Genomic DNA, 21,652 nt, shown 5'->3' with positions numbered 1-21,652 from the left:
CTGCAATGCTGTAAGACAGTTTTTAATGTGTTAGAAGTTATATGCACAAAAACTAATGTTAGGACTTCAATGATCAAGATTGTCAGTTTTCAGCTTTCTGAGTCCAGTAATGTTGAAATAGTGATTCTGTTCAAATGAAGTGAAACCAAGCCCAAATCTGCTCAAAAGCTTTTCTCTCTATCAGAGTAAGCTGTTTCATTCAGTATTAAGTGCAAATCTTGCCAAACTGAAAGATGCTTATGCCTTATGAAATACAATGTTTTCTGCAATGCTGTAAGACAGTTTTTAATGTGTTAGAAGTTATATGCACAAAAACTTATGTTAGGACTTCAATGATCAAGATTGTCAGTTTACAGCTTTCTGAGTCCAGTAATGTTGAAATAGTGCTGCTGTTCAAATGAAGTGAAATCAAGCCCAAATCTGCTCAAAAGCTTTTCTCTCTATCAGAGTAAGCTGTTTCATTCAGTATTAAGTGCAAATCTTGGCAAACTGATAGATGCTTATGCCTTATGAAATACAATGTTTTCTGCAATGCTGTAAGACAGTTTTTAATGTGTTAGAAGTTATATGCACAAAAACTAATGTTAGGACTTCAATGATCAAGATTGTCAGTTTTCAGCTTTCTGAGTCCAGTAATGTTGAAATAGTGATTCTGTTCAAATGAAGTGAAACCAAGCCCAAATCTGCTCAAAAGCTTTTCTCTCTATCAGAGTAAGCTGTTTCATTCAGTATTAAGTGCAAATCTTGCCAAACTGATAGATGCTTATGCCTTATGAAATACAATGTTTTCTGCAATGCTGAAAGACAGTTTTTAATGTGTTAGAAGTTATATGCACAAAAACTAATGTTAGGACTTCAATGATCAAGATTGTCAGTTTTCAGCTTTCTGAGTCCAGTAATGTTGAAATAGTGATTCTGTTCAAATGAAGTGAAATCAAGCCCAAATCTGCTCAAAAGCTTTTCTCTCTATTAGAGAAAGCTGTTTCATTCAGTATTAAGTGCAAATCTTGCCAAACTGATAGATGCTTATGCCTTATGAAATACAATGTTTTCTGCAATGCTGAAAGGCAGTTTTTAATGTGTTAGAAGTTATATGCACAAAAACTAATGTTAGGACTTCAATGATCAAGATTGTCAGTTTACAGCTTTCTGAGTCCAGTAATGTTGAAATAGTGATTCTGTTCAAATCAAGTGAAACCAAGCCCAAATCTGCTCAAAAGCTTTTCTCTCTATCAGAGTAAGCTGTTTCATTCAGTATTAAGTGCAAATCTTGCCAAACTGAAAGATGCTTATGCCTTATGAAATACAATGTTTTCTGCAATGCTGTAAGACAGTTTTTAATGTGTTAGAAGTTATATGCACAAAAACTAATGTTAGGACTTCAAAGATCAAGATTGTCAGTTTACAGCTTTCTGAGTCCAGTAATGTTGAAATAGTGCTGCTGTTCAAATGAAGTGAAATCAAGCCCAAATCTGCTCAAAAGCTTTTCTCTCTATCAGAGTAAGCTGTTTCATTCAGTATTAAGTGCAAATCTTGCCAAACTGATAGATGCTTATGCCTTATGAAATACAATGTTTTCTGCAATGCTGTAAGACAGTTTTTAATGTGTTAGAAGTTATATGCACAAAAACTAATGTTAGGACTTCAATGATCAAGATTGTCAGTTTACAGCTTTCTGAGTCCAGTAATGTTGAAATAGTGATTCTGTTCAAATGAAGTGAAACCAAGCCCAAATCTGCTCAAAAGCTTTTCTCTCTATCAGAGTAAGCTGTTTCATTCAGTATTAAGTGCAAATCTTGCCAAACTGATAGATGCTTATGCCTTATGAAATACAATGTTTTCTGCAATGCTGTAAGACAGTTTTTAATGTGTTAGAAGTTATATGCACAAAAACTTATGTTAGGACTTCAATGATCAAGATTGTCAGTTTACAGCTTTCTGAGTCCAGTAATGTTGAAATAGTGATTCTGTTCAAATGAAGTGAAATCAAGCCCAAATCTGCTCAAAAGCTTTTCTCTCTATCAGAGTAAGCTGTTTCATTCAGTATTAAGTGCAAATCTTGCCAAACTGATAGATGCTTATGCCTTATGAAATACAATGTTTTCTGCAATGCTGTAAGACAGTTTTTAATGTGTTAGAAGTTATATGCACAAAAACTAATGTTAGGACTTCAATTATCAAGATTGTCAGTTTTCAGCTTTCTGAGTCCAGTAATGTTGAAATAGTGATTCTGTTCAAATGAAGTGAAACCAAGCCCAAATCTGCTCAAAAGCTTTTCTCTCTATCAGAGTAAGCTGTTTCATTCAGTATTAAGTGCAAATCTTGCCAAACTGATAGATGCTTATGCCTTATGAAATACAATGTTTTCTGCAATGCTGTAAGACAGTTTTTAATGTGTTAGAAGTTATATGCACAAAAACTTATGTTAGGACTTCAATGATCAAGATTGTCAGTTTACAGCTTTCTGAGTCCAGTAATGTTGAAATAGTGATTCTGTTCAAATGAAGTGAAACCAAGCCCAAATCTGCTCAAAAGCTTTTCTCTCTATCAGAGTAAGCTGTTTCATTCAGTATTAAGTGCAAATCTTGCCAAACTGAAAGATGTTTAAGCCTTATGAAACACAATGTTTTCTGCAATGCTGTAAGACAGTTTTTAATGTGTTAGAAGTTATATGCACAAAAACTTATGTTAGGACTTCAATGATCAAGATTGTCAGTTTACAGCTTTCTGAGTCCAGTAATGTTGAAATAGTGCTGCTGTTCAAATGAAGTGAAATCAATCCCAAATCTGCTCAAAAGCTTTTCTCTCTATCAGAGTAAGCTGTTTCATTCAGTATTAAGTGCAAATCTTGCCAAACTGATAGATGCTTATGCCTTATGAAATACAATGTTTTCTGCAATGCTGAAAGACAGTTTTTAATGTGTTAGAAGTTATATGCACAAAAACTAATGTTAGGACTTCAATGATCAAGATTGTCAGTTTACAGCTTTCTGAGTCCAGTAATGTTGAAATAGTGCTGCTGTTCAAATGAAGTGAAATCAAGCCCAAATCTGCTCAAAAGCTTTTCTCTCTATCAGAGTAAGCTGTTTCATTCAGTATTAAGTGCAAATCTTGCCAAACTGATAGATGCTTATGGCTTATGAAATACAATGTTTTTTGCAATGCTTGAAAGACAGTTTTTAATGTGTTAGAAGTTATATGCACAAAAACTAATGTTAGGACTTCAATGATCAAGATTGTCAGTTTTCAGCTTTCTGAGTCCAGTAATGTTGAAATAGTGATTCTGTTCAAATGAAGTGAAATCAAGCCCAAATCTGCTCAAAAGCTTTTCTCTCTATTAGAGAAAGCTGTTTCATTCAGTATTAAGTGCAAATCTTGCCAAACTGATAGATGCTTATGCCTTATGAAATACAATGTTTTCTGCAATGCTGAAAGACAGTTTTTAATGTGTTAGAAGTTATATGCACAAAAACTAATGTTAGGACTTCAATGATCAAGATTGTCAGTTTACAGCTTTCTGAGTCCAGTAATGTTGAAATAGTGCTGCTGTTCAAATGAAGTGAAATCAAGCCCAAATCTGCTCAAAAGCTTTTCTCTCTATCAGAGTAAGCTGTTTCATTCAGTATTAAGTGCAAATCTTGCCAAACTGATAGATGCTTATGCCTTATGAAATACAATGTTTTCTGCAATGCTGTAAGACAGTTTTTAATGTGTTAGAAGTTATATGCACAAATACTAATGTTTGGACTTCAATGATCAAGATTGTCAGTTTACAGCTTTCTGAGTCCAGTAATGTTGAAATAGTGATTCTGTTCAAATGAAGTGAAACCAAGCCCAAATCTGCTCAAAAGCTTTTCTCTCTATCAGAGTAAGCTGTTTCATTCAGTATTAAGTGCAAATCTTGCCAAACTGATAGATGCTTATGCCTTATGAAATACAATGTTTTCTGCAATGCTGTAAGACAGTTTTTAATGTGTTAGAAGTTATATGCACAAAAACTAATGTTAGGACTTCAATGATCAAGATTGTCAGTTTTCAGCTTTCTGAGTCCAGTAATGTTGAAATAGTGCTGCTGTTCAAATGAAGTGAAATCAAGCCCAAATCTGCTCAAAAGCTTTTCTCTCTATCAGAGTAAGCTGTTTCATTCAGTATTCAGTGCAAATCTTGCCAAACTGAAAGATGTTTAAGCCTTATGAAATTCAATGTTTTCTGCAATGCTGTAAGACAGTTTTTAATGTGTTAGAAGTTATATGCACAAAAACTTATGTTAGGACTTCAATGATCAAGATTGTCAGTTTACAGCTTTCTGAGTCCAGTAATGTTGAAATAGTGCTGCTGTTCAAATGAAGTGAAATCAAGCCCAAATCTGCTCAAAAGCTTTTCTCTCTATCAGAGTAAGCTGTTTCATTCAGTATTAAGTGCAAATCTTGCCAAACTGATAGATGCTTATGCCTTATGAAATACAATGTTTTCTGCAATGCTGTAAGACAGTTTTTAATGTGTTAGAAGTTATATGCACAAAAACTAATGTTAGGACTTCAATGATCAAGATTGTCAGTTTTCAGCTTTCTGAGTCCAGTAATGTTGAAATAGTGATTCTGTTCAAATGAAGTGAAACCAAGCCCAAATCTGCTCAAAAGCTTTTCTCTCTATCAGAGTAAGCTGTTTCATTCAGTATTAAGTGCAAATCTTGCCAAACTGAAAGATGCTTATGCCTTATGAAATACAATGTTTTCTGCAATGCTGTAAGACAGTTTTTAATGTGTTAGAAGTTATATGCACAAAAACTTATGTTAGGACTTCAATGATCAAGATTGTCAGTTTACAGCTTTCTGAGTCCAGTAATGTTGAAATAGTGCTGCTGTTCAAATGAAGTGAAATCAAGCCCAAATCTGCTCAAAAGCTTTTCTCTCTATCAGAGTAAGCTGTTTCATTCAGTATTAAGTGCAAATCTTGGCAAACTGATAGATGCTTATGCCTTATGAAATACAATGTTTTCTGCAATGCTGTAAGACAGTTTTTAATGTGTTAGAAGTTATATGCACAAAAACTAATGTTAGGACTTCAATGATCAAGATTGTCAGTTTTCAGCTTTCTGAGTCCAGTAATGTTGAAATAGTGATTCTGTTCAAATGAAGTGAAACCAAGCCCAAATCTGCTCAAAAGCTTTTCTCTCTATCAGAGTAAGCTGTTTCATTCAGTATTAAGTGCAAATCTTGCCAAACTGATAGATGCTTATGCCTTATGAAATACAATGTTTTCTGCAATGCTGAAAGACAGTTTTTAATGTGTTAGAAGTTATATGCACAAAAACTAATGTTAGGACTTCAATGATCAAGATTGTCAGTTTTCAGCTTTCTGAGTCCAGTAATGTTGAAATAGTGATTCTGTTCAAATGAAGTGAAATCAAGCCCAAATCTGCTCAAAAGCTTTTCTCTCTATTAGAGAAAGCTGTTTCATTCAGTATTAAGTGCAAATCTTGCCAAACTGATAGATGCTTATGCCTTATGAAATACAATGTTTTCTGCAATGCTGAAAGACAGTTTTTAATGTGTTAGAAGTTATATGCACAAAAACTAATGTTAGGACTTCAATGATCAAGATTGTCAGTTTACAGCTTTCTGAGTCCAGTAATGTTGAAATAGTGATTCTGTTCAAATGAAGTGAAACCAAGCCCAAATCTGCTCAAAAGCTTTTCTCTCTATCAGAGTAAGCTGTTTCATTCAGTATTAAGTGCAAATCTTGCCAAACTGAAAGATGCTTATGCCTTATGAAATACAATGTTTTCTGCAATGCTGTAAGACAGTTTTTAATGTGTTAGAAGTTATATGCACAAAAACTAATGTTAGGACTTCAAAGATCAAGATTGTCAGTTTACAGCTTTCTGAGTCCAGTAATGTTGAAATAGTGCTGCTGTTCAAATGAAGTGAAATCAAGCCCAAATCTGCTCAAAAGCTTTTCTCTCTATCAGAGTAAGCTGTTTCATTCAGTATTAAGTGCAAATCTTGCCAAACTGATAGATGCTTATGCCTTATGAAATACAATGTTTTCTGCAATGCTGTAAGACAGTTTTTAATGTGTTAGAAGTTATATGCACAAAAACTAATGTTAGGACTTCAATGATCAAGATTGTCAGTTTACAGCTTTCTGAGTCCAGTAATGTTGAAATAGTGATTCTGTTCAAATGAAGTGAAACCAAGCCCAAATCTGCTCAAAAGCTTTTCTCTCTATCAGAGTAAGCTGTTTCATTCAGTATTAAGTGCAAATCTTGCCAAACTGATAGATGCTTATGCCTTATGAAATACAATGTTTTCTGCAATGCTGTAAGACAGTTTTTAATGTGTTAGAAGTTATATGCACAAAAACTTATGTTAGGACTTCAATGATCAAGATTGTCAGTTTACAGCTTTCTGAGTCCAGTAATGTTGAAATAGTGATTCTGTTCAAATGAAGTGAAACCAAGCCCAAATCTGCTCAAAAGCTTTTCTCTCTATCAGAGTAAGCTGTTTCATTCAGTATTAAGTGCAAATCTTGCCAAACTGAAAGATGCTTATGCCTTATGAAATACAATGTTTTCTGCAATGCTGTAAGACAGTTTTTAATGTGTTAGAAGTTATATGCACAAAAACTAATGTTAGGACTTCAAAGATCAAGATTGTCAGTTTACAGCTTTCTGAGTCCAGTAATGTTGAAATAGTGCTGCTGTTCAAAATGAAGTGAAATCAAGCCCAAATCTGCTCAAAAGCTTTTCTCTCTATCAGAGTAAGCTGTTTCATACAGTATTAAGTGCAAATCTTGCCAAACTGATAGATGCTTATGCCTTATGAAATACAATGTTTTTTCTGCAATGCTGAAGGACAGTTTTTAATGTGTTAGAAGTTATATGCACAAAAACTTATGTTAGGACTTCAATAATCAAGATTGTCAGTTTTCAGCTTTCTGAGTCCAGTAATGTTGAAATAGTGATTCTGTTCAAATGAAGTGAAATCAAGCCCAAATCTGCTCAAAAGCTTTTCTCTCTATTAGAGAAAGCTGTTTCATTCAGTATTCAGTGCAAATCTTGCCAAACTGAAAGATGTTTATGCCTTATGAAATACAATGTTTTCTGCAATGCTGTAAGACAGTTTTTAATGTGTTAGAAGTTATATGCACAAAAACTAATGTTAGGACTTCAATGATCAAGATTGTCAGTTTTCAGCTTTCTGAGTCCAGTAATGTTGAAATAGTGATTCTGTTCAAATGAAGTGAAACCAAGCCCAAATCTGCTCAAAAGCTTTTCTCTCTATCAGAGTAAGCTGTTTCATTCAGTATTAAGTGCAAATCTTGCCAAACTGATAGATGCTTATGCCTTATGAAATACAATGTTTTCTGCAATGCTGTAAGACAGTTTTTAATGTGTTAGAAGTTATATGCACAAAAACTTATGTTAGGACTTCAATGATCAAGATTGTCAGTTTACAGCTTTCTGAGTCCAGTAATGTTGAAATAGTGATTCTGTTCAAATGAAGTGAAACCAAGCCCAAATCTGCTCAAAAGCTTTTCTCTCTATCAGAGTAAGCTGTTTCATTCAGTATTAAGTGCAAATCTTGCCAAACTGAAAGATGTTTAAGCCTTATGAAACACAATGTTTTCTGCAATGCTGTAAGACAGTTTTTAATGTGTTAGAAGTTATATGCACAAAAACTTATGTTAGGACTTCAATGATCAAGATTGTCAGTTTACAGCTTTCTGAGTCCAGTAATGTTGAAATAGTGCTGCTGTTCAAATGAAGTGAAATCAATCCCAAATCTGCTCAAAAGCTTTTCTCTCTATCAGAGTAAGCTGTTTCATTCAGTATTAAGTGCAAATCTTGCCAAACTGATAGATGCTTATGCCTTATGAAATACAATGTTTTCTGCAATGCTGAAAGACAGTTTTTAATGTGTTAGAAGTTATATGCACAAAAACTAATGTTAGGACTTCAATGATCAAGATTGTCAGTTTACAGCTTTCTGAGTCCAGTAATGTTGAAATAGTGCTGCTGTTCAAATGAAGTGAAATCAAGCCCAAATCTGCTCAAAAGCTTTTCTCTCTATCAGAGTAAGCTGTTTCATTCAGTATTAAGTGCAAATCTTGCCAAACTGATAGATGCTTATGGCTTATGAAATACAATGTTTTTTGCAATGCTGAAAGACAGTTTTTAATGTGTTAGAAGTTATATGCACAAAAACTAATGTTAGGACTTCAATGATCAAGATTGTCAGTTTTCAGCTTTCTGAGTCCAGTAATGTTGAAATAGTGATTCTGTTCAAATGAAGTGAAATCAAGCCCAAATCTGCTCAAAAGCTTTTCTCTCTATTAGAGAAAGCTGTTTCATTCAGTATTAAGTGCAAATCTTGCCAAACTGATAGATGCTTATGCCTTATGAAATACAATGTTTTCTGCAATGCTGAAAGACAGTTTTTAATGTGTTAGAAGTTATATGCACAAAAACTAATGTTAGGACTTCAATGATCAAGATTGTCAGTTTACTGCTTTCTGAGTCCAGTAATGTTGAAATAGTGCTGCTGTTCAAATGAAGTGAAATCAAGCCCAAATCTGCTCAAAAGCTTTTCTCTCTATCAGAGTAAGCTGTTTCATTCAGTATTAAGTGCAAATCTTGCCAAACTGATAGATGCTTATGCCTTATGAAATACAATGTTTTCTGCAATGCTGTAAGACAGTTTTTAATGTGTTAGAAGTTATATGCACAAAAACTTATGTTAGGACTTCAATGATCAAGATTGTCAGTTTACAGCTTTCTGAGTCCAGTAATGTTGAAATAGTGCTGCTGTTCAAATGAAGTGAAATCAAGCCCAAATCTGCTCAAAAGCTTTTCTCTCTATCAGAGTAAGCTGTTTCATTCAGTATTAAGTGCAAATCTTGCCAAACTGATAGATGCTTATGCCTTATGAAATACAATGTTTTCTGCAATGCTGTAAGACAGTTTTTAATGTGTTAGAAGTTATATGCACAAAAACTAATGTTAGGACTTCAATGATCAAGATTGTCAGTTTTCAGCTTTCTGAGTCCAGTAATGTTGAAATAGTGATTCTGTTCAAATGAAGTGAAACCAAGCCCAAATCTGCTCAAAAGCTTTTCTCTCTATCAGAGTAAGCTGTTTCATTCAGTATTAAGTGCAAATCTTGCCAAACTGAAAGATGCTTATGCCTTATGAAATACAATGTTTTCTGCAATGCTGTAAGACAGTTTTTAATGTGTTAGAAGTTATATGCACAAAAACTTATGTTAAGACTTCAATGATCAAGATTGTCAGTTTACAGCTTTCTGAGTCCAGTAATGTTGAAATAGTGCTGCTGTTCAAATGAAGTGAAATCAAGCCCAAATCTGCTCAAAAGCTTTTCTCTCTATCAGAGTAAGCTGTTTCATTCAGTATTAAGTGCAAATCTTGGCAAACTGATAGATGCTTATGCCTTATGAAATACAATGTTTTCTGCAATGCTGTAAGACAGTTTTTAATGTGTTAGAAGTTATATGCACAAAAACTAATGTTAGGACTTCAATGATCAAGATTGTCAGTTTTCAGCTTTCTGAGTCCAGTAATGTTGAAATAGTGATTCTGTTCAAATGAAGTGAAACCAAGCCCAAATCTGCTCAAAAGCTTTTCTCTCTATCAGAGTAAGCTGTTTCATTCAGTATTAAGTGCAAATCTTGCCAAACTGATAGATGCTTATGCCTTATGAAATACAATGTTTTCTGCAATGCTGAAAGACAGTTTTTAATGTGTTAGAAGTTATATGCACAAAAACTAATGTTAGGACTTCAATGATCAAGATTGTCAGTTTTCAGCTTTCTGAGTCCAGTAATGTTGAAATAGTGATTCTGTTCAAATGAAGTGAAATCAAGCCCAAATCTGCTCAAAAGCTTTTCTCTCTATTAGAGAAAGCTGTTTCATTCAGTATTAAGTGCAAATCTTGCCAAACTGATAGATGCTTATGCCTTATGAAATACAATGTTTTCTGCAATGCTGAAAGACAGTTTTTAATGTGTTAGAAGTTATATGCACAAAAACTAATGTTAGGACTTCAATGATCAAGATTGTCAGTTTACAGCTTTCTGAGTCCAGTAATGTTGAAATAGTGATTCTGTTCAAATGAAGTGAAACCAAGCCCAAATCTGCTCAAAAGCTTTTCTCTCTATCAGAGTAAGCTGTTTCATTCAGTATTAAGTGCAAATCTTGCCAAACTGAAAGATGCTTATGCCTTATGAAATACAATGTTTTCTGCAATGCTGTAAGACAGTTTTTAATGTGTTAGAAGTTATATGCACAAAAACTAATGTTAGGACTTCAAAGATCAAGATTGTCAGTTTACAGCTTTCTGAGTCCAGTAATGTTGAAATAGTGCTGCTGTTCAAATGAAGTGAAATCAAGCCCAAATCTGCTCAAAAGCTTTTCTCTCTATCAGAGTAAGCTGTTTCATTCAGTATTAAGTGCAAATCTTGCCAAACTGATAGATGCTTATGCCTTATGAAATACAATGTTTTCTGCAATGCTGTAAGACAGTTTTTAATGTGTTAGAAGTTATATGCACAAAAACTAATGTTAGGACTTCAATGATCAAGATTGTCAGTTTACAGCTTTCTGAGTCCAGTAATGTTGAAATAGTGATTCTGTTCAAATGAAGTGAAACCAAGCCCAAATCTGCTCAAAAGCTTTTCTCTCTATCAGAGTAAGCTGTTTCATTCAGTATTAAGTGCAAATCTTGCCAAACTGATAGATGCTTATGCCTTATGAAATACAATGTTTTCTGCAATGCTGTAAGACAGTTTTTAATGTGTTAGAAGTTATATGCACAAAAACTTATGTTAGGACTTCAATGATCAAGATTGTCAGTTTACAGCTTTCTGAGTCCAGTAATGTTGAAATAGTGATTCTGTTCAAATGAAGTGAAACCAAGCCCAAATCTGCTCAAAAGCTTTTCTCTCTATCAGAGTAAGCTGTTTCATTCAGTATTAAGTGCAAATCTTGCCAAACTGAAAGATGCTTATGCCTTATGAAATACAATGTTTTCTGCAATGCTGTAAGACAGTTTTTAATGTGTTAGAAGTTATATGCACAAAAACTAATGTTAGGACTTCAAAGATCAAGATTGTCAGTTTACAGCTTTCTGAGTCCAGTAATGTTGAAATAGTGCTGCTGTTCAAAATGAAGTGAAATCAAGCCCAAATCTGCTCAAAAGCTTTTCTCTCTATCAGAGTAAGCTGTTTCATACAGTATTAAGTGCAAATCTTGCCAAACTGATAGATGCTTATGCCTTATGAAATACAATGTTTTTTCTGCAATGCTGAAGGACAGTTTTTAATGTGTTAGAAGTTATATGCACAAAAACTTATGTTAGGACTTCAATAATCAAGATTGTCAGTTTTCAGCTTTCTGAGTCCAGTAATGTTGAAATAGTGATTCTGTTCAAATGAAGTGAAATCAAGCCCAAATCTGCTCAAAAGCTTTTCTCTCTATTAGAGAAAGCTGTTTCATTCAGTATTCAGTGCAAATCTTGCCAAACTGAAAGATGTTTATGCCTTATGAAATACAATGTTTTCTGCAATGCTGTAAGACAGTTTTTAATGTGTTAGAAGTTATATGCACAAAAACTAATGTTAGGACTTCAATGATCAAGATTGTCAGTTTTCAGCTTTCTGAGTCCAGTAATGTTGAAATAGTGATTCTGTTCAAATGAAGTGAAACCAAGCCCAAATCTGCTCAAAAGCTTTTCTCTCTATCAGAGTAAGCTGTTTCATTCAGTATTAAGTGCAAATCTTGCCAAACTGATAGATGCTTATGCCTTATGAAATACAATGTTTTCTGCAATGCTGTAAGACAGTTTTTAATGTGTTAGAAGTTATATGCACAAAAACTTATGTTAGGACTTCAATGATCAAGATTGTCAGTTTACAGCTTTCTGAGTCCAGTAATGTTGAAATAGTGATTCTGTTCAAATGAAGTGAAACCAAGCCCAAATCTGCTCAAAAGCTTTTCTCTCTATCAGAGTAAGCTGTTTCATTCAGTATTAAGTGCAAATCTTGCCAAACTGAAAGATGTTTAAGCCTTATGAAACACAATGTTTTCTGCAATGCTGTAAGACAGTTTTTAATGTGTTAGAAGTTATATGCACAAAAACTTATGTTAGGACTTCAATGATCAAGATTGTCAGTTTACAGCTTTCTGAGTCCAGTAATGTTGAAATAGTGCTGCTGTTCAAATGAAGTGAAATCAATCCCAAATCTGCTCAAAAGCTTTTCTCTCTATCAGAGTAAGCTGTTTCATTCAGTATTAAGTGCAAATCTTGCCAAACTGATAGATGCTTATGCCTTATGAAATACAATGTTTTCTGCAATGCTGAAAGACAGTTTTTAATGTGTTAGAAGTTATATGCACAAAAACTAATGTTAGGACTTCAATGATCAAGATTGTCAGTTTACAGCTTTCTGAGTCCAGTAATGTTGAAATAGTGCTGCTGTTCAAATGAAGTGAAATCAAGCCCAAATCTGCTCAAAAGCTTTTCTCTCTATCAGAGTAAGCTGTTTCATTCAGTATTAAGTGCAAATCTTGCCAAACTGATAGATGCTTATGGCTTATGAAATACAATGTTTTTTGCAATGCTGAAAGACAGTTTTTAATGTGTTAGAAGTTATATGCACAAAAACTAATGTTAGGACTTCAATGATCAAGATTGTCAGTTTTCAGCTTTCTGAGTCCAGTAATGTTGAAATAGTGATTCTGTTCAAATGAAGTGAAATCAAGCCCAAATCTGCTCAAAAGCTTTTCTCTCTATTAGAGAAAGCTGTTTCATTCAGTATTAAGTGCAAATCTTGCCAAACTGATAGATGCTTATGCCTTATGAAATACAATGTTTTCTGCAATGCTGAAAGACAGTTTTTAATGTGTTAGAAGTTATATGCACAAAAACTAATGTTAGGACTTCAATGATCAAGATTGTCAGTTTACAGCTTTCTGAGTCCAGTAATGTTGAAATAGTGCTGCTGTTCAAATGAAGTGAAATCAAGCCCAAATCTGCTCAAAAGCTTTTCTCTCTATCAGAGTAAGCTGTTTCATTCAGTATTAAGTGCAAATCTTGCCAAACTGATAGATGCTTATGCCTTATGAAATACAATGTTTTCTGCAATGCTGTAAGACAGTTTTTAATGTGTTAGAAGTTATATGCACAAATACTAATGTTTGGACTTCAATGATCAAGATTGTCAGTTTACAGCTTTCTGAGTCCAGTAATGTTGAAATAGTGATTCTGTTCAAATGAAGTGAAACCAAGCCCAAATCTGCTCAAAAGCTTTTCTCTCTATCAGAGTAAGCTGTTTCATTCAGTATTAAGTGCAAATCTTGCCAAACTGATAGATGCTTATGCCTTATGAAATACAATGTTTTCTGCAATGCTGTAAGACAGTTTTTAATGTGTTAGAAGTTATATGCACAAAAACTAATGTTAGGACTTCAATGATCAAGATTGTCAGTTTTCAGCTTTCTGAGTCCAGTAATGTTGAAATAGTGCTGCTGTTCAAATGAAGTGAAATCAAGCCCAAATCTGCTCAAAAGCTTTTCTCTCTATCAGAGTAAGCTGTTTCATTCAGTATTCAGTGCAAATCTTGCCAAACTGAAAGATGTTTAAGCCTTATGAAATTCAATGTTTTCTGCAATGCTGTAAGACAGTTTTTAATGTGTTAGAAGTTATATGCACAAAAACTTATGTTAGGACTTCAATGATCAAGATTGTCAGTTTACAGCTTTCTGAGTCCAGTAATGTTGAAATAGTGCTGCTGTTCAAATGAAGTGAAATCAAGCCCAAATCTGCTCAAAAGCTTTTCTCTCTATCAGAGTAAGCTGTTTCATTCAGTATTAAGTGCAAATCTTGCCAAACTGATAGATGCTTATGCCTTATGAAATACAATGTTTTCTGCAATGCTGTAAGACAGTTTTTAATGTGTTAGAAGTTATATGCACAAAAACTAATGTTAGGACTTCAATGATCAAGATTGTCAGTTTTCAGCTTTCTGAGTCCAGTAATGTTGAAATAGTGATTCTGTTCAAATGAAGTGAAACCAAGCCCAAATCTGCTCAAAAGCTTTTCTCTCTATCAGAGTAAGCTGTTTCATTCAGTATTAAGTGCAAATCTTGCCAAACTGAAAGATGCTTATGCCTTATGAAATACAATGTTTTCTGCAATGCTGTAAGACAGTTTTTAATGTGTTAGAAGTTATATGCACAAAAACTTATGTTAAGACTTCAATGATCAAGATTGTCAGTTTACAGCTTTCTGAGTCCAGTAATGTTGAAATAGTGCTGCTGTTCAAATGAAGTGAAATCAAGCCCAAATCTGCTCAAAAGCTTTTCTCTCTATCAGAGTAAGCTGTTTCATTCAGTATTAAGTGCAAATCTTGGCAAACTGATAGATGCTTATGCCTTATGAAATACAATGTTTTCTGCAATGCTGTAAGACAGTTTTTAATGTGTTAGAAGTTATATGCACAAAAACTAATGTTAGGACTTCAATGATCAAGATTGTCAGTTTTCAGCTTTCTGAGTCCAGTAATGTTGAAATAGTGATTCTGTTCAAATGAAGTGAAACCAAGCCCAAATCTGCTCAAAAGCTTTTCTCTCTATCAGAGTAAGCTGTTTCATTCAGTATTAAGTGCAAATCTTGCCAAACTGATAGATGCTTATGCCTTATGAAATACAATGTTTTCTGCAATGCTGAAAGACAGTTTTTAATGTGTTAGAAGTTATATGCACAAAAACTAATGTTAGGACTTCAATGATCAAGATTGTCAGTTTTCAGCTTTCTGAGTCCAGTAATGTTGAAATAGTGATTCTGTTCAAATGAAGTGAAATCAAGCCCAAATCTGCTCAAAAGCTTTTCTCTCTATTAGAGAAAGCTGTTTCATTCAGTATTAAGTGCAAATCTTGCCAAACTGATAGATGCTTATGCCTTATGAAATACAATGTTTTCTGCAATGCTGAAAGACAGTTTTTAATGTGTTAGAAGTTATATGCACAAAAACTAATGTTAGGACTTCAATGATCAAGATTGTCAGTTTACAGCTTTCTGAGTCCAGTAATGTTGAAATAGTGATTCTGTTCAAATGAAGTGAAACCAAGCCCAAATCTGCTCAAAAGCTTTTCTCTCTATCAGAGTAAGCTGTTTCATTCAGTATTAAGTGCAAATCTTGCCAAACTGAAAGATGCTTATGCCTTATGAAATACAATGTTTTCTGCAATGCTGTAAGACAGTTTTTAATGTGTTAGAAGTTATATGCACAAAAACTAATGTTAGGACTTCAAAGATCAAGATTGTCAGTTTACAGCTTTCTGAGTCCAGTAATGTTGAAATAGTGCTGCTGTTCAAATGAAGTGAAATCAAGCCCAAATCTGCTCAAAAGCTTTTCTCTCTATCAGAGTAAGCTGTTTCATTCAGTATTAAGTGCAAATCTTGCCAAACTGATAGATGCTTATGCCTTATGAAATACAATGTTTTCTGCAATGCTGTAAGACAGTTTTTAATGTGTTAGAAGTTATATGCACAAAAACTAATGTTAGGACTTCAATGATCAAGATTGTCAGTTTACAGCTTTCTGAGTCCAGTAATGTTGAAATAGTGATTCTGTTCAAATGAAGTGAAACCAAGCCCAAATCTGCTCAAAAGCTTTTCTCTCTATCAGAGTAAGCTGTTTCATTCAGTATTAAGTGCAAATCTTGCCAAACTGATAGATGCTTATGCCTTATGAAATACAATGTTTTCTGCAATGCTGTAAGACAGTTTTTAATGTGTTAGAAGTTATATGCACAAAAACTTATGTTAGGACTTCAATGATCAAGATTGTCAGTTTACAGCTTTCTGAGTCCAGTAATGTTGAAATAGTGCTGCTGTTCAAATGAAGTGAAATCAAGCCCAAATCTGCTCAAAAGCTTTTCTCTCTATCAGAGTAAGCTGTTTCATTCAGTATTCAGTGCAAATCTTGCCAAACTGAAAGATGTTTAAGCCTTATGAAATACAATGTTTTCTGCAATGCTGTAAGACAGTTTTTAATGTGTTAGAAGTTATATGCACAAAAACTTATGTTAGGACTTCAATGATCAAGATTGTCAGTTTACAGCTTTCTGAGTCCAGTAATGTTGAAATAGTGCTGCTGTTCAAATGAAGTGAAATCAAGCCCAAATCTGCTCAAAAGCTTTTCTCTCTATCAGAGTAAGCTGTTTCATTCAGTATTAAGTGCAAATCTTGGCAAACTGATAGATGCTTATGCCTTATGAAATACAATGTTTTCTGCAATGCTGTAAGACAGTTTTTAATGTGTTAGAAGTTATATGCACAAAAACTTATGTTAGGACTTCAATGATCAAGATTGTCAGTTTACAGCTTTCTGAGTCCAGTAATGTTGAAATAGTGCTGCTGTTCAAATGAAGTGAAATCAAGCCCAAATCTGCTCAAAAGCTTTTCTCTCTATCAGAGTAAGCTGTTTCATTCAGTATTAAGTGCAAATCTTGCCAAACTGATAGATGCTTATGCCTTATGAAATACAATGTTTTCTGCAATGCTGTAAGACAGTTTTTAATGTGTTAGAAGTTATATGCACAAAAACTAATGTTAGGACTTCAGTGATCAAGATTGTCAGTTTTCAGCTTTCTGAGTCCAGTAATGTTGAAATAGTGATTCTGTTCAAATGAAGTGAAACCAAGCCCAAATCTGCTCAAAAGCTTTTCTCTCTATCAGAGTAAGCTGTTTCATTCAGTATTAAGTGCAAATCTTGCCAAACTGAAAGATGCTTATGCCTTATGAAATACAATGTTTTCTGCAATGCTGTAAGACAGTTTTTAATGTGTTAGAAGTTATATGCACAAAAACTTATGTTAGGACTTCAATGATCAAGATTGTCAGTTTACAGCTTTCTGAGTCCAGTAATGTTGAAATAGTGCTGCTGTTCAAATGAAGTGAAATCAAGCCCAAATCTGCTCAAAAGCTTTTCTCTCTATCAGAGTAAGCTGTTTCATTCAGTATTAAGTGCAAATCTTGGCAAACTGATAGATGCTTATGCCTTATGAAATACAATGTTTTCTGCAATGCTGTAAGACAGTTTTTAATGTGTTAGAAGTTATATGCACAAAAACTAATGTTAGGACTTCAATGATCAAGATTGTCAGTTTTCAGCTTTCTGAGTCCAGTAATGTTGAAATAGTGATTCTGTTCAAATGAAGTGAAACCAAGCCCAAATCTGCTCAAAAGCTTTTCTCTCTATCAGAGTAAGCTGTTTCATTCAGTATTAAGTGCAAATCTTGCCAAACTGATAGATGCTTATGCCTTATGAAATACAATGTTTTCTGCAATGCTGAAAGACAGTTTTTAATGTGTTAGAAGTTATATGCACAAAAACTAATGTTAGGACTTCAATGATCAAGATTGTCAGTTTTCAGCTTTCTGAGTCCAGTAATGTTGAAATAGTGATTCTGTTCAAATGAAGTGAAATCAAGCCCAAATCTGCTCAAAAGCTTTTCTCTCTATTAGAGAAAGCTGTTTCATTCAGTATTAAGTGCAAATCTTGCCAAACTGATAGATGCTTATGCCTTATGAAATACAATGTTTTCTGCAATGCTGAAAGACAGTTTTTAATGTGTTAGAAGTTATATGCACAAAAACTAATGTTAGGACTTCAATGATCAAGATTGTCAGTTTACAGCTTTCTGAGTCCAGTAATGTTGAAATAGTGATTCTGTTCAAATGAAGTGAAACCAAGCCCAAATCTGCTCAAAAGCTTTTCTCTCTATCAGAGTAAGCTGTTTCATTCAGTATTAAGTGCAAATCTTGCCAAACTGAAAGATGCTTATGCCTTATGAAATACAATGTTTTCTGCAATGCTGTAAGACAGTTTTTAATGTGTTAGAAATTATATGCACAAAAACTAATGTTAGGACTTCAATGATCAAGATTGTCAGTTTTCAGCTTTCTGAGTCCAGTAATGTTGAAATAGTGATTCTGTTCAAATGAAGTGAAACCAAGCCCAAATCTGCTCAAAAGCTTTTCTCTCTATCAGAGTAAGCTGTTTCATTCAGTATTAAGTGCAAATCTTGCCAAACTGATAGATGCTTATGCCTTATGAAATACAATGTTTTCTGCAATGCTGTAAGACAGTTTTTAATGTGTTAGAAGTTATATGCACAAAAACTTATGTTAGGACTTCAATGATCAAGATTGTCAGTTTACAGCTTTCTGAGTCCAGTAATGTTGAAATAGTGATTCTGTTCAAATGAAGTGAAACCAAGCCCAAATCTGCTCAAAAGCTTTTCTCTCTATCAGAGTAAGCTGTTTCATTCAGTATTAAGTGCAAATCTTGCCAAACTGAAAGATGTTTAAGCCTTATGAAACACAATGTTTTCTGCAATGCTGTAAGACAGTTTTTAATGTGTTAGAAGTTATATGCACAAAAACTTATGTTAGGACTTCAATGATCAAGATTGTCAGTTTACAGCTTTCTGAGTCCAGTAATGTTGAAATAGTGCTGCTGTTCAAATGAAGTGAAATCAATCCCAAATCTGCTCAAAAGCTTTTCTCTCTATCAGAGTAAGCTGTTTCATTCAGTATTAAGTGCAAATCTTGCCAAACTGATAGATGCTTATGCCTTATGAAATACAATGTTTTCTGCAATGCTGAAAGACAGTTTTTAATGTGTTAGAAGTTATATGCACAAAAACTAATGTTAGGACTTCAATGATCAAGATTGTCAGTTTACAGCTTTCTGAGTCCAGTAATGTTGAAATAGTGCTGCTGTTCAAATGAAGTGAAATCAAGCCCAAATCTGCTCAAAAGCTTTTCTCTCTATCAGAGTAAGCTGTTTCATTCAGTATTAAGTGCAAATCTTGCCAAACTGATAGATGCTTATGGCTTATGAAATACAATGTTTTTTGCAATGCTGAAAGACAGTTTTTAATGTGTTAGAAGTTATATGCACAAAAACTAATGTTAGGACTTCAATGATCAAGATTGTCAGTTTTCAGCTTTCTGAGTCCAGTAATGTTGAAATAGTGATTCTGTTCAAATGAAGTGAAATCAAGCCCAAATCTGCTCAAAAGCTTTTCTCTCTATTAGAGAAAGCTGTTTCATTCAGTATTAAGTGCAAATCTTGCCAAACTGATAGATGCTTATGCCTTATGAAATACAATGTTTTCTGCAATGCTGAAAGACAGTTTTTAATGTGTTAGAAGTTATATGCACAAAAACTAATGTTAGGACTTCAATGATCAAGATTGTCAGTTTACAGCTTTCTGAGTCCAGTAATGTTGAAATAGTGCTGCTGTTCAAATGAAGTGAAATCAAGCCCAAATCTGCTCAAAAGCTTTTCTCTCTATCAGAGTAAGCTGTTTCATTCAGTATTAAGTGCAAATCTTGCCAAACTGATAGATGCTTATGCCTTATGAAATACAATGTTTTCTGCAATGCTGTAAGACAGTTTTTAATGTGTTAGAAGTTATATGCACAAAAACTTATGTTAGGACTTCAATGATCAAGATTGTCAGTTTACAGCTTTCTGAGTCCAGTAATGTTGAAATAGTGCTGCTGTTCAAATGAAGTGAAATCAAGCCCAAATCTGCTCAAAAGCTTTTCTCTCTATCAGAGTAAGCTGTTTCATTCAGTATTAAGTGCAAATCTTGCCAAACTGATAGATGCTTATGCCTTATGAAATACAATGTTTTCTGCAATGCTGTAAGACAGTTTTTAATGTGTTAGAAGTTATATGCACAAAAACTAATGTTAGGACTTCAATGATCAAGATTGTCAGTTTTCAGCTTTCTGAGTCCAGTAATGTTGAAATAGTGATTCTGTTCAAATGAAGTGAAACCAAGCCCAAATCTGCTCAAAAGCTTTTCTCTCTATCAGAGTAAGCTGTTTCATTCAGTATTAAGTGCAAATCTTGCCAAACTGAAAGATGCTTATGCCTTATGAAATACAATGTTTTCTGCAATGCTGTAAGACAGTTTTTAATGTGTTAGAAGTTATATGCACAAAAACTTATGTTAAGACTTCAATGATCAAGATTGTCAGTTTACAGCTTTCTGAGTCCAGTAATGTTGAAATAGTGCTGCTGTTCAAATGAAGTGAAATCAAGCCCAAATCTGCTCAAAAGCTTTTCTCTCTATCAGAGTAAGCTGTTTCATTCAGTATTAAGTGCAAATCTTGGCAAACTGATAGATGCTTATGCCTTATGAAATACAATGTTTTCTGCAATGCTGTAAGACAGTTTTTAATGTGTTAGAAGTTATATGCACAAAAACTAATGTTAGGACTTCAATGATCAAGATTGTCAGTTTTCAGCTTTCTGAGTCCAGTAATGTTGAAATAGTGATTCTGTTCAAATGAAGTGAAACCAAGCCCAAATCTGCTCAAAAGCTTTTCTCTCTATCAGAGTAAGCTGTTTCATTCAGTATTAAGTGCAAATCTTGCCAAACTGATAGATGCTTATGCCTTATGAAATACAATGTTTTCTGCAATGCTGAAAGACAGTTTTTAATGTGTTAGAAGTTATATGCACAAAAACTAATGTTAGGACTTCAATGATCAAGATTGTCAGTTTTCAGCTTTCTGAGTCCAGTAATGTTGAAATAGTGATTCTGTTCAAATGAAGTGAAATCAAGCCCAAATCTGCTCAAAAGCTTTTCTCTCTATTAGAGAAAGCTGTTTCATTCAGTATTAAGTGCAAATCTTGCCAAACTGATAGATGCTTATGCCTTATGAAATACAATGTTTTCTGCAATGCTGAAAGACAGTTTTTAATGTGTTAGAAGTTATATGCACAAAAACTAATGTTAGGACTTCAATGATCAAGATTGTCAGTTTACAGCTTTCTGAGTCCAGTAATGTTGAAATAGTGATTCTGTTCAAATGAAGTGAAACCAAGCCCAAATCTGCTCAAAAGCTTTTCTCTCTATCAGAGTAAGCTGTTTCATTCAGTATTAAGTGCAAATCTTGCCAAACTGAAAGATGCTTATGCCTTATGAAATACAATGTTTTCTGCAATGCTGTAAGACAGTTTTTAATGTGTTAGAAGTTATATGCACAAAAACTAATGTTAGGACTTCAAAGATCAAGATTGTCAGTTTACAGCTTTCTGAGTCCAGTAATGTTGAAATAGTGCTGCTGTTCAAATGAAGTGAAATCAAGCCCAAATCTGCTCAAAAGCTTTTCTCTCTATCAGAGTAAGCTGTTTCATTCAGTATTAAGTGCAAATCTTGCCAAACTGATAGATGCTTATGCCTTATGAAATACAATGTTTTCTGCAATGCTGTAAGACAGTTTTTAATGTGTTAGAAGTTATATGCACAAAAACTAATGTTAGGACTTCAATGATCAAGATTGTCAGTTTACAGCTTTCTGAGTCCAGTAATGTTGAAATAGTGATTCTGTTCAAATGAAGTGAAACCAAGCCCAAATCTGCTCAAAAGCTTTTCTCTCTATCAGAGTAAGCTGTTTCATTCAGTATTAAGTGCAAATCTTGCCAAACTGATAGATGCTTATGCCTTATGAAATACAATGTTTTCTGCAATGCTGTAAGACAGTTTTTAATGTGTTAGAAGTTATATGCACAAAAACTTATGTTAGGACTTCAATGATCAAGA

The sequence above is a fragment of the Carassius gibelio genome, chromosome B12 (assembly GCF_023724105.1).
Source record: "Carassius gibelio isolate Cgi1373 ecotype wild population from Czech Republic chromosome B12, carGib1.2-hapl.c, whole genome shotgun sequence".
NCBI classification, from domain to species: domain Eukaryota; kingdom Metazoa; phylum Chordata; class Actinopteri; order Cypriniformes; family Cyprinidae; genus Carassius; species Carassius gibelio.
Note: the sequence above shows the minus strand (reverse complement) of the source record.